The sequence below is a fragment of the Nicotiana sylvestris genome, chromosome 9 (genome assembly GCF_000393655.2).
Source record: "Nicotiana sylvestris chromosome 9, ASM39365v2, whole genome shotgun sequence".
Classification (NCBI taxonomy): Eukaryota; Viridiplantae; Streptophyta; class Magnoliopsida; order Solanales; family Solanaceae; genus Nicotiana; species Nicotiana sylvestris.
Genome location: NC_091065.1, coordinates 128,224,009 through 128,242,250, shown reverse-complemented (window position 1 = coordinate 128,242,250; position 18,242 = coordinate 128,224,009).

Below are 18,242 nucleotides of genomic sequence, written 5' to 3'. Positions count from 1 at the left end.
TCTTTAGTTGTTTCAGTTTTCCTTCACTCTTGCCTGCTTCTGCTTATGTTTATGCAATAAAGTTACATTACTAAGCATGATGTAATCTACTCCCTTCCCTTCTAAATTAATGTTTTCCCTTATGTATGTACTCTGTCAGTCACTTGTTATGTGATTTTCCGACTTATGAATCCCAAACCCCCATATCCCCTTATGTGTTTGTGTTCTCTGGCTGGTTTGTGGGCATGCCAACATCATCTATTGCTGTACATGACCAAACCTGACCCTTTCTGGGGTCATATGCTTCATGCAATATAATCCCAAAAACCCTGACTCCTTTGTGTAACTGCTGATTCTGTGTAGTCTGAGTTTTATTACTACCATTTTCAAATCACCCTTACCACTTACTATTCTCAACCCAGTTTTAAATAAATCTCTGTTTTTGCATTTCCACTATATTCTTAGAACCTAGGTTCTGCCCCTCTTGTGTGAGCCTTGCCTTGGGACCCTTGAGCTCCCTCTAAACTTGGATACATAAGGGGCGGACCTTCCACACTACACTCATCTTTATTTGGTTATGCAAACCTGGGTGTAAGCACTACCTGGGGTCCCTTGAGACCCTTAGGTAAACTTTGACACACCCAGGTCTGAGAATGGCTTTGAAACAAGTGGCAATTGAGGTAGTTTATTCCATAACTCAGCGAGGAAGTCAGAATCAGGCTTCCTATGGTTGTAACTTCTTATTTTACACTTTTCTGATGTAATTCAATATTTGTTCATTAATAATTTGTAACAAATATTGGGGTTGGCTAGTGAAAAGGGATGGGGTAATTATGCATGTTTTAGCTATTAGAAGGGTAGAGAACATGCCTATACGATCTGTTCTGTTTTAATTCAAGTTCTGTATGTTTTACTTTCATGCAAAATAGATAACATGCCTATAGGATCTGCTCTGTTTTAACTCAAGTTCTGAATGCTTTAATTTCACACAAATAGAGATCATGCCCATTGGATTAAAATTCATTTTAATAGAAATCATGCCTATAGGAATTTCGCTTTGACCAAATAAATCATGCCTACTTCACTGCATGTTCAATTAGATACCATGCCTATAGGACCAAAATCAGCTTTTAATACGTACATACCATGTCTATATGAATTAAAATCAGCTATAATAGAGATCATGGCTATAGGTTCTAAATCAGTCTAGTTAAAATCAGTTTGACTCATGCCTGTCTGAATCAGATTAAATAGTTCACTCTCTTCGTGTTAATTAATATGGTTTAGAAAGCATGCCTGTAGGATCCAAATCGCCTTTATAAAATTAACCACTACTTTACTGCATTCCTAATCAGTAATAGACATCATGCTTATAAGACATCACCAATACACACTTAGGCAAGCCTTAGGTAATAATGATAAAACTGAATCTGCCTTTGTTAATTAGCAACTGCTACAACCAACATGCAGGCATTATTCCGACCTCTTATCTGAGTTATGTAATAAATTTTGGTCCGCTTCAACAATTAAAATACCCCATGCCTTAGTACTTTAAATTCCGACCCTAACTGTGTTAAAGTCATGCTATTTATGTGTATTGTCTGTGGAGGTATACATGAGCCTCTTATTTGTTTATATGTTTTCCCCTAATATGTAGTCCTACGTGTTTTGTATGTCGCCTTAGCCTTTTTACCTTTAAAACCCAAGAGTCAGTCTAAATCCTCCCTCTTATAAGAATAGTAGTCCTAAATTCCTCCGAGACTGATAGGAATGGGACGGGTAATAGCATGCGATAGAGGTCAAGACCAATCCGCGCTTTAATACCTTAACGGGGTGGGAAGGGTAGATATGGATATGATGACCGGTGCGCTAATACCACGTGTATCCCCTCTTCTGAGGACTGTCATACCGGGTATCGCATTGATGTGATCCATATTATAAATAAACCTAGGACCCCCCTCCTTTTATATTCTCGAGTATTTGTAGAACTATAACTCATTTTCAAAATTTGCCTTTTAATTTTCAAACTTTTATGTGTTCAAACTTAAATCCCCTACTATTTGAGCCTATATTTGTCTATTTGCTAATTGTACAAAATTCACAAGAACTGTTTGGCCGGGAACCACACTAGTGAATCCTGAGGGGTGCCTAACACCTTCCCTTAGGATAATTTCAAGCCCTTACCCTATCTCTGGTTATCAAACAAACTTAGAAATGAACCCTATAGGTGTCCTAATGCACCTTAAATTATTAGGTGGCGACTCTTCAAATACAAACCCAGTTCCCAAAAGGAATGAGTTGTCCCATACCCAAAATGTCATAAACCCGATTTTCCGATGCAAAGAGGGAAAAAGGGGGCGCGACAGCAGGGCGACTCTGCTGGGGATACTTAGGCTTTTACCACTTCAGATTGTTCTTGTGTATTTGTACCCTCCCTTATGTGCAATTACTTGTTTAATTCCTTTAAGCGTTTAATTTCTTTTCAAAAGCAAAACTGACATGTCTTCTTGTTTGTTTCCTTTATTACTGCTTTAAATTATGAAACTGATGTATTTATCATTTTCTTAACGTGCAAATATGTGCCAACATGTTTTAATTATTGCATAATAATGCTCAACATCATACTCCACTCATGCCAAACAAATACTAACACTTATAATGAGTGGTTGCGCTCTTCCTATATCATTACCCCCTAAATTTGGAAAGGCATATTTGCAGTAAAACTAGTCGATCAGCGGTGCAGTCGACAGTTCCGTGCCTTCCCCTTGAGTTGTCCGCTCAAGGGTACCAGTCTAAAACCCTATAGAAACATTACTCTGTTCAAATTGTACATGCATCATGGTCAAACCTAGCCGGGTCAGTTATGTTGTCCACATAATGATCCTTTAAGATAGTCTTGTCCCAAGTCCACTAGGTTTCCCCAAACCCAAATGGACATCACCACCTTCTGTGCATTTATTTGGAGAACTAAATATTTCATGCTAATTGTTGGTATTAAATAGTCGAGTCTGGTGGGGGTAAGGGCCTAACCTTATTTGTTTTGCAGAAATATGAGGCATGAAGTCCCTAGATTCTGCATGGTCACCAACATCTACCCAAGGCTGCTAAGTTGGTGGAAAGATCTTCACTCTAGTGATCAAACTCTCGTCTGAAAATATCTGGGAAATCAACCATCCCTTCTGGAGATCTAACCTAACAACAGGATCATAGAAGCTGCCACACTGTTTTGGGATTGTGAAAAGGCTATATTCCGCTTTAGGGACATTGAAATGACACCCTTGCTAGATGGGATAGGAGGATTGACCGGTCTAGTGTGGGAAAATCCGGTTTTGTTAATGCCTGAGAACCGCAAAGGCATGGGTTTCCTCAAAATGATGGGTTTGAAGAAGAACCCAGAATTGACATGTCTGAAGGAATCATACATCCCTTTCGACTACTTGTATGAAAGGTACGGTCATAGCAAATCCTACCGTACCTACCCTGACGAATTCGCCATCACATCCTTGGGGCACATTCATCATAGGGTTTTTGTCTTCATGTTTTGTTTCCTGGGTCTGATCGTGTTTTCGATGAAGAAAGCAAGAATCCATACCAGGTTGGCTATGGTAACTAAGACCTTAATGGAAGGAATTGGTGGGAAGCCATTCAGCATCGTGCCCATGATCATTGCGGACATATACCGAGCCTTGGAGAAGTGTCAACGAGGAGCAAATCACTTCGAAGGCTGCAATTTATTACTTCAACTCTGGCTCATGGAGAATCTCCAAAGGGGTGAATACCGACAAGTAATTCAGCGAAGGGACTGGGATGATCACATCGCTTTCCATCATCCAAAGTGAATAAATTACGTCCCCGATATGTTCGCTCAACCGGAGGATGCTAAAGGATGGGTCGAGCTATTTGATAATCTGGAGGAAGAACAGGTTCAATGGATATTTGAGTGGTTTCCGGCCGAGGAATTCATTATCCCGATCTAAAGATTCACCTTTTCTGATATTGATTGGTCTGAGGGGAACATATCCTTACGTCCCTCTACGAGTTATGAGACAAGCTGGTATGAAGCAGGTTATACCCAGGGTCGACAAGTTGAGTCATTTCCAAGCTGACTTCCAGAATGATGATAGTCCTTACAAGTGCCAAGCTTAGCATATGTGGTACTGCAAGATCATAATGGGGAGAGATACTATCGAGCCAGATAGGTATCATGCTGGTTGCGCTCCTTTATACTCCGGTTGGTTGGAAGACAATCATGATGGTATGGGCCAGCCAGGGTTTGCTCGAGGTCACAGGATTATAGATGAAAGGGCTAAGGCATAGGTCAAATACAACCAACTGCGCAAAAGGATCTGGGAGTACGAAAGCGAACACTGCGAGATACAGGAGACCAACCAAAAGCTGATTGAGGAATGGAAGGACATGGCTGTCAGTGCCAACAAGCGACTAGGATACTTGGAGCGAGGTATAGTGGAATTGGAAAGAAAGTTTCTCAAAAGGGTCGAAGATTGACAAAATGTTAAAGGGACATAAGGTGGACACCTAGCCAGAGCATACCTGTTGCTGTGACTTCACGAGTTGGGGAAGCTATTCGACGGAGCCAAGGATGCCGAATTTGGGGAAGGTCCTTCTGGGACCAAGTATATAGGAGTTTATCTTTTCGCTTTATAAATTATAATTAGGCCAATGACCATTAGTGACTTTTTATTTCTTGTTTATTTAGTATCAATTTGGGATTTGTCTATTTTTTATCAACAAAATGAGGCATTTAGCATCCTAAGTTCTCCAAATCAATTTGTCTCTAGGCCTACCTCGGGGCACAAAGAGGTCCCCAAATTAGGACGCGTTTTACATTCCCGCATTATGTGTTTAAATATTGCATACTTTTTATGATCCTCACTAATTTGATTACCTTTGTTTTTATTTTTTGTTTTTATTATTCCCCTCCCCAAAGGTTAGTTCGTGCACTCTGGCAACATCATCTTATTCCACGAGATCCAGGGGCCCTCCACCCACTCCTCCTCTTAGTCCTGTAAAAAACAAGAACAAAGGCAAGATGGAAGATTTGAACAATGTCAGAAAGGAGAATCCAACTGAACGGGTAAAGGCCACTAATGGCCGTGGTACTCAGGTTCATCGGGAAAATGTATCCCAGCTTGAACAAAAGCTGTCGAAATTCCAAGAAGAGCTCGAGCAGGCAAGCCTGTCATTTTCCGTCAGCACCCCAGATATGAATTTCCCCAATACTCAAAACCCTACACCTCCTCAAAACATCCCAAAGCAACAGAATCATTCCACTCCTCACCATCACACTGTTCTACCAAAGACCCAATGCTACACCTGCCATACCCCAAACAATACTCTGCTACTCATCTCGGAACCCCAAAACTCCTTAAAAGACCACTTTCACACCCACCATAACACCCCTATCTACGTGGAGACCATGTCACACTCCATCCAACCTATCTTAAGCAGAGTCTGATGAAAAAGACCTGCTCATCAGAAACCTGGCTGAGGAACTTAAGAAATTGACTAGCCGGATTCAGGACGTTGAAGGAAGTAAAGGAATTGAGAGGCTGAACTATGAAGATCTTTGCATACAGCCCGATGTCGAACTACCCGAGGGGTACAAACCCCCGAAGTTCGAAATGTTTGATGGTACAGGGGATCCAATGGTCCATTTGAGAACGTACTATGACAAGCTGGTTGGAGTAGGGAAAGACGAGAGAATCCATATGAAGCTGTTTATGAGGAGTTTGAAAGAAGATGCACTGTCTTGGTACATCAGCCAAGATCCAAAGAAGTGGTCAAGCTGGGTAGGCATGGCGTCCGACTTTATGGACAGGTTCAGGTTTAACACAAAGAATGCATCGGGTGTGTTCTATATTCAGAATCTAAAGAAGAAGCCTACAAAAACGTTTTGCGAGTCTGCTACTCGCTGGAGGTCCAAAGCTGCTAAGGTCAGACCTGCCTTAGAGGGGGAACAGATAAACAAATTCTTGGTCCAGGCTCAGGACCCGCAGTATTATGAACGACTGATGATGATCGAGAGCCACAAATTCTTCGACATTATCAAACTGGGTGAAATAATTGAAGAGGGTATCAAAAGCGGAATGGTTACAAACTTCGATGCCTTGCAAGCTACAAATAAGGCCTTACAGTCCGGTGATGTGTCCAAGAAAAGGGACGTAGGGGCCGTGATGGTTGCACAAAGGACCAAATCTCACCTCAAATACCAAACTTACCCAACACCTCCACTCATATATCAGCCAACCCCAAATTACCAAGCATTTTCACCCTCATACCAAGCTCCACCACCTACTTATCAATCGCCTCCACTTCCCACATATTAACCTACCTCACCCAGATACTCCCAACCTGCTCATGTCTACCAAACCTACAATGCTCAACCATCCCACTATCAATCACCTCTTGCATGCCAAAACTTCCCTAGACCCCGACCTAATTTTGACCGCAGACCTCCAAAATAATATACAGCCATTGTTGAACCCATTGACCAGTTGTAGGAGAGACTCAAAGCTGCTGGTTATGTCACCCCTATCCCTGCTGCAACCCTTGAGAACCCTTCTCAGTGGGTTAACCCAAATAAATCCTGTGCATACCACTCCGGCATGAAAGGGCACACCATCGATGAATGTCGTTCCTTGAAAGACAAAATCCAGTTTTTAATTGATAACAAGATTATTATGGCAAAAGAACCCGCTCTAAATGTTTGCAACAACCCCCTTCTAGACCATAAGGGTAGAGGTATCCACATGATTGAAATAGGGGATGATTGGGATCCCGAGGGATCAATCGGGTTGATCACGGAAGGTGATGACCCAAAGAAGCCATAGTTACTCTTAATCTAATCATAGTCCAGATACAACCATCTGAGGATGCTGAGGTGAACTTGTCTGTACCACTTGAATTTGAAGCAACATCGTCTGCAAAGACACCAGCACCAATTGAGGTTGAATTCGTGTCTCTAGCAGATGCACCCGCACCATTTGAGGTTGCAGTTTTACCACCTAAGGCACATGCTCCATTCGGAGTGAGGTTAGCCACGCCAATCCCAATGGCAATGTCGACCATGACACTATTCCATACAAAGGTTGTACCCTGGGATTATACAGCTGAGGCAAGGAGAAAAGGGAAGGTCGGGTTCGAAAAGACCGTTACAGCACAGGGTGTGACAAGATCTAGTAGAGTCTATACCCCCGAACATCTAGCTGAGTCTAGCAAGCAGGCCTCCAACCGGTCGCCCATCATTGAGACAAGACCAAACGACCTTTGGAGGAAAATACAGGCCAAGGAATACTCGATCATCGACCAGTTGAACAAAACACCTATGCAAATCTTCATCCTTGCTTTGCTACAAAATTCTAAGACACACAAGAATGCTCTGCTAAAGGTGCTGAATGAAGCATACGTACCAAGCAACATCACTGGCATGGAAATGGCTAATATGGTGGGACAAGTGTTGGAGAGCCATAAGATCACATTTCATGAGGACGAGCTGCCACCTGAAGGGCTGGGGCACAACAAGGCGTTGCACATCATCGTGCAATGCGAAGACTATTTTATCACCAGGATCCTGATCGATGGAAGTTCTAGTCTCAATATTTGTCCACTGGTAACACTCAAGAAGTTGGGTAAGGGACTACACGAGATAAAAGATGGATCAATCAATGTGAAAGTTTTCGATGGTTCTCAAAGGTCCACCATTGGTGAGATTAGTATATGCCTGCAGATGGGGCCAACATGGTTCGATGTCGATTTTCAGGTGATAGACGTGCCAGCATCTTACAACCTGTTGTTGGGACGGCCATAGATTCATGTTGCTGGGGCCGTAGCATCAACACTGCATCAGGCAGTAAAATTCAAATGGAAACACCAGGAAGTGATCATTCACAGCGATGGTAGCAACCCTATATACAGTCGTCAGACCATTCCGGCGATCGAAGGAAGAAGGAAGCTGGGTGGAGAGACTTACCATCACATTGAACGGGTAAATGCTGTTAACAAAGACAAATGGTGGGATAACAAAATTGAGAGTATACTGAATTGGACTAGGTACGAACCTGGCAAGGGGCTTGGCAAGAACCTCCAAGGAATCGCTAAGCCTATAAAACTCAAGAAGCATGGCACTACCTTCGGTTTGGGATATGACTACACCTGGGAAGAATTCAACAACTGGTCGCCACCATGGCGTGATCCTTACTATCCCCTAGAGCAGCCAATACTGCATCTGGAGCAGATTTTCCAATAGGCCGACATTGTTTATGGGTCAGACGAAGAAGAATCACTTGCAGCAGTGAAGAATTTGTTCCTAGAAGACAATAACATGGACAGTTGTGTTATTCTCGAGGAGGAGGGGGATGAAGGCCCTTACATACAGGTTGTGAGTAGAGGGGCATGCCTCAATAACTGGACCATCAGGACAACCAGAGCCCGACGAGCCTCGGGGTAGTAAGACTGAAACAAGCATTATTCACTGTTTTATTTACTAAATGATTTTCTTTTCGCATTTTTCAATTCCCACAATAAGATCTCCATTGTTCAAAACATTTATGCAATTTATTAAAGCATTTTGACTTTTCTTATGAATCAACACTCATTATTATTTTTATCTCATTACTTTACCTATACAGCATTACTATTACTTATCTTGATGATCCAATGACTGTGACATGCAATGAGACAACGCAACAAACGGACATTGATTCAGAGGAGGATGACATACCTGATGAGATTGTCAAAGAAGTTGAGAATTTTGAGAATAGACCTAAGTCCAACCTGGACGAGACCGAAATTGTTAACCTGGGAGATGCAGAAAACATCAAGGAAACACGAATTAGTGTTCACCTATCGCCGTCAGAAAAGAGAGAATACACAAAATTTCTAAGAGAGTATGAGGACATATTCGCCTGGTCATATGATGACATGACTAGTCTGAGTACGTCCATTGTGGAGCATAAACTGCCAACCGATCCGACATGTCCGCCGGTAAAGCAAAAGCTCAGAAAGTTCAATCCTGATATGAGTTTGAAAATCAAGGAAGAAGTCACTAAGCAAGTCAAAGATAAGGTTCTCAGGGTAGTAGAATACCCGACATGGTTAGACAACATCGTGCCAGTGCCAAAGAAGGACGGGAAGGTTAGAGTCTGTGTCGATTACTGGCATCTCAACCGGTCCAGTCCAAAAGACGACTTCCCTTTGCCGAACATACACATCCTGATTGACAATTGCGCCAAGAATGAGCTGCAGTCCTTTGTAGATTGCTTCGCTGGTTATCATCAGATCTGGATGGATGAAGAAGATGCTGAGAAAATGGCTTTCATTACACCGTGGGGAATGTACTGTTACAAGATAATACCTTCGGCCTAAAGAATGCAGGAGCCACCTACATGAGGGTCATGACTACCATTTTCCATGATATGATACACAAGGAGATAGAGGTATATGTAGATGATGTTATCATCAAGTCCAAGAAGGCCACTGACCACATAGAAGATTTGAGGATGTTCTTTAATAGATTACGGAGGTACAACCTGAAACTGAACCCCGCGAAGTGCGCATTTGGGGTTCCTGCTAGGAAATTGCTTGGGTTTATTGTGAGCCGCCGAGGGATTGAGCTGGATCCATCAAGAACTACCACCGCTAAAGAACAAGAAGGATGTGATGAGTTTCTTAGGGAGACTCAACTACATCAACCGGTTCATAGCACAATCTACAATTATTTGTGAGCCAATCTTTAAGATGTTGAAGAAGGACGCCGCTACCAAATGGACTGATGACTGCCAGAAGGCCTTTGACAGAATCAAGGAGTACTTGTCAACACCGCTAGTTTTAGTCCCGCCCGAGCTAGGAAGACCTTTATTACTCTACCTTGCAGTATTGGATGGAGCTTTCAGTTGTGTTCTGGGACAACATGATGGAACGGGAAGGAAGGAGCAGGCCATTTATTACCTCAGTAAGAAGTTCACCCCGTACGAGGCCCGGTATCCTCTATTAGAGCGCACCTGTTGTGCTTTGACTTGGGTAGCCCAGAAGCTGAGACATTACTTCTGCGCCTATACTATATATCTCATATCAAGGATGGATTCTTTGAAGTACATCTTTCAGAAGACCATGGCCACTGGCAAGATGGCCAAGTGGCAAATCCTGTTGAGTGAGTTTGACATTGTCTACGTAACTCAAAAAGCAATCAAGGGACAGGCACTAGCAGATCACCTTGCTGAAAATCCCGTGGATGGAGAATACGAACCCCTGAAAACGTATTTTCCTGATGAAGAGATATCATTCGTAGGAGAGGGCATTGCAGAATCCTATGACGGTTGGAGAATGTTTTTCGATGGAGCAGCAAATTTCAAAGGGGTTGGCATAGGAGCAATCCTAGTATTAGAAATCGGTCAGCATTATCCGGTGTCTGCCAAACTTAGATTCACGTGCACCAACAACATGGCCGAGTATGAAACTTGCATCCTAGGGCTCAAAATGGCCATTGACATGAACATTCAAGAGTTGCTAGTGACTGGAGATTCGGACCTACTTATACATCAGGTGCGAGAAGAATGGGCAACCAAGAACTCCAAGATACTCCTGTATCTGTATCATGTACAGGAACTGAGGAAAAGGTTCACGAAGTCGGAGTTCCAATATGTTCCCAGAATCCAGAATGAGTTCGCCGATGCACTAGCTACTTTGTCATCTATGATACAACATCTAGACAAAAATTTCATTGATCCTATTCCAGTAAATATCCATGATCAGCCAGCTTATTGTGCCCATGTTGAATAAGAAGCAGACGCAAAGCCTTGGTTTCATGATATCAAGGAATATTTGGCAAAAGGAGAGTACCGAGAGCTTGCAAATCCTACTCAGAAAATTGCACACTTCGGAGATTGTCCAACAATTTCTTTCACAGTGGAGGAATCTTGTATAGGAGGACTCCTGATTTGGGACTATTAAGGTGTGTCGATGCAAAGGAAGCATCCAGGCTACTAGAGGGAATTCATGCCGGGACCTGCGATCCACATATGAACGGTTTTGTCTTAGCAAAAAAGATACTCCAGGCCGGTTACTTTTGGATGACTATGGAAACGGACCGCATCCAGTATGTCCGGAATGCCACCGCTGTCAGATACATGCAGACATGATAAAGGTACCTCCAAATGAGCTTAATACAACAAGCTTACCATGGCATTTCACCACCTGGGGAATGGATGTTATTGGACCAATCGATCCTACCTCTTCCAACGGGCACAGGTTTATCCTAGTAGCAATCGATTATTTCACTAAATGGGTCGAAGCAGCATCTTACAGAGCAGTAACTAAGAAAGTCGTGGCAGACTGTCCGCGACTGCATTGTTTGTCAATTCGGGATTCCAGAGTCGATCATTACTGATAATGGCTCCAACCTCAACAGTGACTTGATGAAAGCTATGTGTGAAACCTTCAAGATCAAACACAAGAATTCCACAGCCTATGGACCTTAAATGAATGGAGCTGTAGAAGCCGCCAACAAGAATATCAAGAAGATATTGAGGAAAATGATAGAAAAGCATAAACAGTGGCGCGAAAAGTTATCATTTGCTCTATTGGGGTATCGCACCACAGTCCGCATGTCAACCGGGGCAACCCCCTATATGTTGGTTTACGATACGGAGACTGTTATTCCCGCTGAGGTAGAAATTCCTTCCCTAAGGATCATACAGGAAGCTGAGCTCGATGATGCAGAGTGGGTAAAAAGTCGTTATGAACAACTAGCCCTTATAGACGGAAAGAGAATGAATGCAGTTTGCCATGGTCAACTCTATCAGAACAGAATGTCCAGAGCCTTCAACAAAAGAGTTAAGCCGAGATAGCTCACACCGGGGCAGCTGGTGTTAAAAAAAATTCCGCATCAAGATGAAGCCAAGAGGAAATTCTCTCCCAACTAGCAGGGTCCTTACATGGTCCAGTGGGTTCTGATAGGAGGAGCCCTCATACTTGCAGAAATGGACGAAGAAGTTTGGCCGAAGCCGACTAACTCAGATGCAGTCAAGCGTTACTATGTGTAATCTTTATGCTTTCTTTATATGATGTAAATTGAACTATGCCTGACCTGATTCCCGTTTAAGAGGGGATACGTAGGCAACCCTATGGGTTCGGTCACAATTCAATAAAAATTTTATTTTCCCCTGCAATTGGAAACTGGGGCAGAATTTTGAGGAGGATCCTCAAAATTCCGAAGAAACTTCAGCCAATCGTCGCACAAGCAACAGTCAGAAGCATCAACCCATTAAACTGGGGCAGAATTTTGAGGGGGACCCCCAAAATTCCGTAGCAAGATAGGTTGCAATATCTCGAATCGCGTCACAGTCGTCGTTTCATCTAAAAGCTATTTTTTTACTATACACTTATGTCATATCTTTACGAAATCATTCATATTTATTATTGAAATCGCTTTGTTTAGCAACGCTACCCCAATGATACGTATAGTATCAGTAGATCCAAAGACTAGTAGGTCAAGTAAAGCCAGCAGGGATACGAACTAACCTCCCCCCTCTACAAAACTCACCATTTTTCTTTGGATGCAGGCACTTGGATTGCGAAATCATCAAACATACTATACACTCATGGGACAAACATTATTCAGGAACACGACCCTCCAAACCGTTGCACTTGCCAGCATTTGCTATCCACCAGTGATGTCTTCTATGTCACAATTCTCTTAGTAAACACAACACCGCAATCTGCTATCAGCTAAGAAAACTCTACTATCATTCGTTATTTCATTTTTGCATAAGGTTACCATTCAGCCTTCCGAGGTTAAACTCTACCTCCATCTACATTTGCATTGCATAAGGCTACCATTCTGCCTTCCGAGACTAAACGCTGTCTCCATCTACATTTGCATTGCATAAGGCTACCATTCTGCCTTCCGAGGTTAAACTCTACCTTAATTTGCATTTGCATTGCATAAGGCTACCTTTCTGCCTTCCGAGGTTAAGCTCTACCTCCATCTGCATTTGCATTGCATAAGGCTACCATTCTGCCTTTCGAGGTTAAGCTCCACCTCCATCTACATTTGTATTGCATAAGGCTACCATTCTGCCTTCCAAGACTAAATGTTGTCTCCATCTACATTTGCATTGCATAAGGCTACCATTCTTCCTGCCGAGACTAAACGCTGCCTCCATATGCACTCCTGCATAAGGCTACCATTCTGCCTTCTGAGACCAAATGCTGTCTCCATCTGCATTCTAGCATAAGGCTACCATTCTGCCTTCCGAGGTTAATCTCTACCTCTCTCCGCATTTGCATCTTTGCATAAGGCGATCATTCTGTTCCGAGGCTAAGCTCTGCCTCCAATTTTCTTTGAAGCTAAGCACTATCTCAAGCATCGTTTATTTTGTTTCTCTTACGGGCTAAGCTCTGCCCCTCAATTCGCAAGACTAAGCTCTGTCTTGTCTGCATCATGCTACTGCATCTCATAGGCTAAAAGATCGCCTCATACTGCATCTCATGGGCTGAAAGATCGCCAAATTATCCAAAGTTACCATCGTTCGGAGGCACCATCTTCATAGCCCGAGAACACCATGTCATGGCCTGAGGATCCTTTTCAATCTTTTGCATATCATTATTCAAATGGACCATGGTTCGGAGGCACCATCCTCATAGCCCGAGAGCATCATTTCATGGCCTGTAAATCCTTTATCATATGCTTCATAGCCAAGGACGTCGTGATCTAAGGACGTCATCCTAACCGTCCGAAGACAATATTCATAGTCCGACGAGAATTTGCATCATGTTTAGATTTATGCGCGATATACGCTTGTATTGTTTCTAATTGCAGGTAAACCGGCAAGCAACGACCATCCCGGTAGGATTGGCCCCACTCCAGTTCCTACAGCCATATCAAACCTTAACCATTCCCGTAAACCTTTCACTCACCCGGCCCTAGATATTGTGTCCGTTTTGAAAAGTCTCCATCGGCATACTTCGCCGACGGATCCTGAACTACATATGGCCTGATTCCTGTAAAACCAGGGATATGTAGGCAGCTCATAAGCCAAGGTGCGGCCCAAACCTCTTCAAACTGTTTCGCTCGGTCAAAATTGGCCATCATATCTTTACCCGACAACTCTTTCATCCTTCCCGGATAAAGAGGGGTAGCTGTTGATACCCAAATTTTCCCTATATATTTTCAATATGCAAAATACCTTCAAAATAGCATATATATGCATATGTAAGAATATCCAAGTGTTTTGTTTTCATAATTTTTAAAGGTTTTCAAATCAATTTATTTCCCTCTTTTATCCATAAAAAATCCAATAATTATTTTTAAAATTATTATTTTGGGAATTCATTTGTTGGACTTTTATATTTATGCTAAAATATAGCTAATGTAATTTTGCATATTTTTACAAATTTATTTAGTATTTTTAAGCTAAATTGCATATAATTGCAATATTAGCCCCTTTAAGATTTAATTGTATTTTATATTCATAAAAATAAGTCCAATATTTTTAAATTGTTAATTATATGTTATAAATCATTTTAGGGCTTTCAATTTATTTCCAGAAATTAATTTACTATTTTTTATAATTTTAAAAGGGAAAAATTGGCTATTTAAATAATAGCCCAATTACATTTCAATTTTAGCCTAAATTCGACACCAAATTAAACCCAATTTCCCGGACCCAATTTCATTTAAACCCGACCCCTAACCAATTAAACGACCCAACCCAGATTCCCCTACCTACCCTTTTGAATCCAGGCCGTTGATCATTCAGATCAACGGCCACCATTCGCCCTTCCATAATTAAACCCAAAATACCCCTAAACCTACCTCATTCTTCACCAAACACCGCCCTTGAATCCCTCTTCTCTCAACTCTCTCTAAAACCCCTCAGGAACCCTAGTCGCCGCCATCTAATTTCACCCCAATCCGCCTTAACCCCTGCCTAATCCATAGCCTCTCATGGCTATTGGAGGTGTGTATCAGTCTCCTATTAGCTCTTGGGTGTTTTTTTCTATGGTTTCATGGCCAGACCTCGAAGGGATCTGGTCCCGTTCTTGCCCGACTTCTATTCATGGCCTTTCTCCGGCCATCCATGACCTTTCTCCGGCCACCCATGGCCTTTCAAGGCAGATCCTTGACTCTCCTGGTTAGATCAGTGACTTTCAAGGTCTTTCTCACCTTTTCTGGATTTTCCGAAACCCTAATCTTTAAGATCTTTCATTTTTTTTACATCTACCATAGATTTATGCTTGCTATGAATTTCTTAATTGTTTTCTCGAAGGTTCTTCAACTTTTCATTCAAAATGACTCTCCATTTTCCGACGATTAAGGTTTTCCTTTAAGTTTTTCAAAAGATCTCTTTTCTGATTTTAATGTTGTTTGTGATTTTGCTATGTTTAAAAGGACTTGCTCATGTTGTTCTTCTATCTATTTCAGCATGCTGAAAACCCTAGTTCCCTCTTTGTCCTATCCGAGTTCTGAAATTGTTTGCCTAAACATATGTTTATTTTAAGTTCTTTGTTTCTGACTCTCTTCTCCTTGTTTGACTTATCTGATTTGAGTTCTTTTCATCTCTCAAACTCGACTACTATCGAAGCCCTAATTTCTTAAAGGGGTTTTTCTCACCTATTACTACTGTGAGACCTTTACCTTTTTTAACTCTCTTTGCCTGTTACTATGTTCTTCTTCACTGTTGATTCTATGTGACTACTTGACCTACTTAACTACTGTGCTTCGAATATTTTCCTTACTACTGAACCCTAGCTTATTTCTGCCACTACTATATGTTTGTGTTATCTCTTTTGCCAATGTGTTTGGTCTCGCATGTCTGATGTTTCTGTTCACTCTATTTATATACTGAAGTTTCTTCCTTGTTTGATCTTGATCTTGTGACTGATTACAAAAGCTTTTCTTTTATGAACCCTAATTTCACTCGCCTAAAAATTAATTGATTCATTTCCCTTTACTGTGATGTTTTACCTTGCTGAATCTTTTCCCAAAATAAGCATATTTTGTACTTAGACTTGATTGTTTACTTCATGCTTTTACTGCCCCATATATGATAATAATCAATCTGTATCAAGCTGATTTCATTCCTTAATTAATCACTATTAGTATCTGTTAAGCAGTGATTCCTTAATTAAAGGGAATCACTTGTGTTAATTGATTCTGACTTGTGATTGTTTTCATGTTTGTGTTAAGACTTTACTTATTACCTTACTTTTCACTCGTTTTCAGAAGCTATAAATACCCTGCAACCTTTTTCTTTCAAACACACGAACAAATTGAGTTCAGGAACACACACTTACACTCAAAACTTTCTCTCTTTTCTCTACTACTACTTGTGCTACTACTTTGTCTAGCCAACTGAAAGCCAAAGCTAGACTGTGGAATCTTGCTTATTTCTTTCTTTCTGCACTTTCCTTCTCTACTGGTATGTCCTAGTTAATCTTCAAGCATCAACAACAACATGTTTCTTTAGTTGTTTCAGTTTTCCTTCACTCTTGTCTGCTTCTGCTTATGTTTATGCAATCAAGTTACATTACTAATGTTACGCGGCGCCTTCCTGAGATTCCGTGGAAGGGCGACGTAAGGCTAAGTAACTGATGTCAGTGCAGTTGTTGTCCGCCAACTGAGGTCACCTCTGTACGCTAGACTAGATTGTCATTGCCGTACAGGAATACCAATGCCAAGAGCAATTGAGAGAACATGAATGAGAATTGAGAATGAAAGAAAGCTTGATTGCATTAATGAAAGCTATTACAGAAAGGCAACGCGGTGTCGAGGGGGAGAGACACCAGTACAGAGAATTGTTTGCTTGCTAGAAAGTTTGATTGCTTGATCCCCCCTAATAATGCTTAAAAAATAATCCAAAGCTACAAGACTAGACTTGATTAAGCTAGAGAAACATAATGGAAGTACATGGAATAAAACAATTCTATATTTACAATGAAAAAGACTTAGTTTGCTATAAGGCAAAAACAGGTCCGTTGTCAGCAGCATAGTATTTGGCATCAGGGTCTGCGCGCGGCGTTGTCTGCGCGCGCGGTGCTGTTGGCATCTGCCTACGGTTGGGCGCTGGCGAGGGATATCGGTGGGGCGACAGAGGCACATGCGCGCTTGTCACTTGGCGCGGCCAAGACCACGGGGCCATCCGTGGCGCTAGGCATTGGAAGGCTTGCTATGACACCACAGGGCGCGCCCAAGGGGTCATGGGGCATGGCTGAAAAGCCGCCCATGACATTCTCCCCCACCTGAGTTGGCAACGTCTTCGGCACCTTACTTGCAAGATAATCTTCAATTAGGCTCTTGTAGGCTTTGAGGTTTGTTCCCCTCTCCCAAGTGTTCTCCTCTGCATCACAGCCCTGCCATTTTACCAAGAACTCTTGGTGATCTTTCCTTGAGGCATTAATCACTCTATCATCAAGGATAGCTTCAACACGCCTTTTCCCAGTTGAATTGGGCCCTCGAATACTGGGTATTGTGAGATGGCTCCTTGAAGGATCCTCCGTGTCTCCCAAAAAGGTTTCAGGAGGCTGACATGGAAGACAGGATGAATTTTACACCAAGCTGGGGTATCCACCCGGTATGCAACTTTCCCAATGCGTCTTTCAATGGATAAGGGTCCAATGTATTTTTGCAATAGGCGAGGGTCATGGACCCCTGCAAATAAGTAACGCTTTGGAATTTTGACCATCACTTTGTCTCCTACTTGGTATTCAACAAAGCGACGATTCTGATCAGCATGCCTCTTCATCCGCTTTTGATCCTTGACAAGATAGCTCCACACTATCTCCAAATTTTGCTTCCACTCTTTAGAGAAGCTAGCAGCTCGAGGAGATTTAGACATATTTGGTGCATTGACTGTGTGTGGGAGTAGCGGTTGCTATCCGGTAACAATTTCAAAAGCGCTTTTGTTTGTACTAGAGCTCTTTTGTGAATTGAAACACAGTTGAGCAGCATCCAGAAGCTTCATCCAATTCTTCTGCGATCCGGTTACAAAATGACGGAGATATTCCTCCAACATACCATTGAACCGCTCCGTCTGGCCATCAGATTGCGGATGAAAACTTGAGTTGTGACTCAGCTTCGACCCAAGGCACTGAAAGAGTTGGGTCCAAAAGTTACTAGTGAAGCGTGAGTCACGATCACTAACAATGTCTTTGGGCAGGCCCCAATATTTGACGACATGAGAGAAGAAGAGTCGAGCTGTATCTTCTGCTGATATATATTGTGGGGCAGCAATAAAGGCAGCATA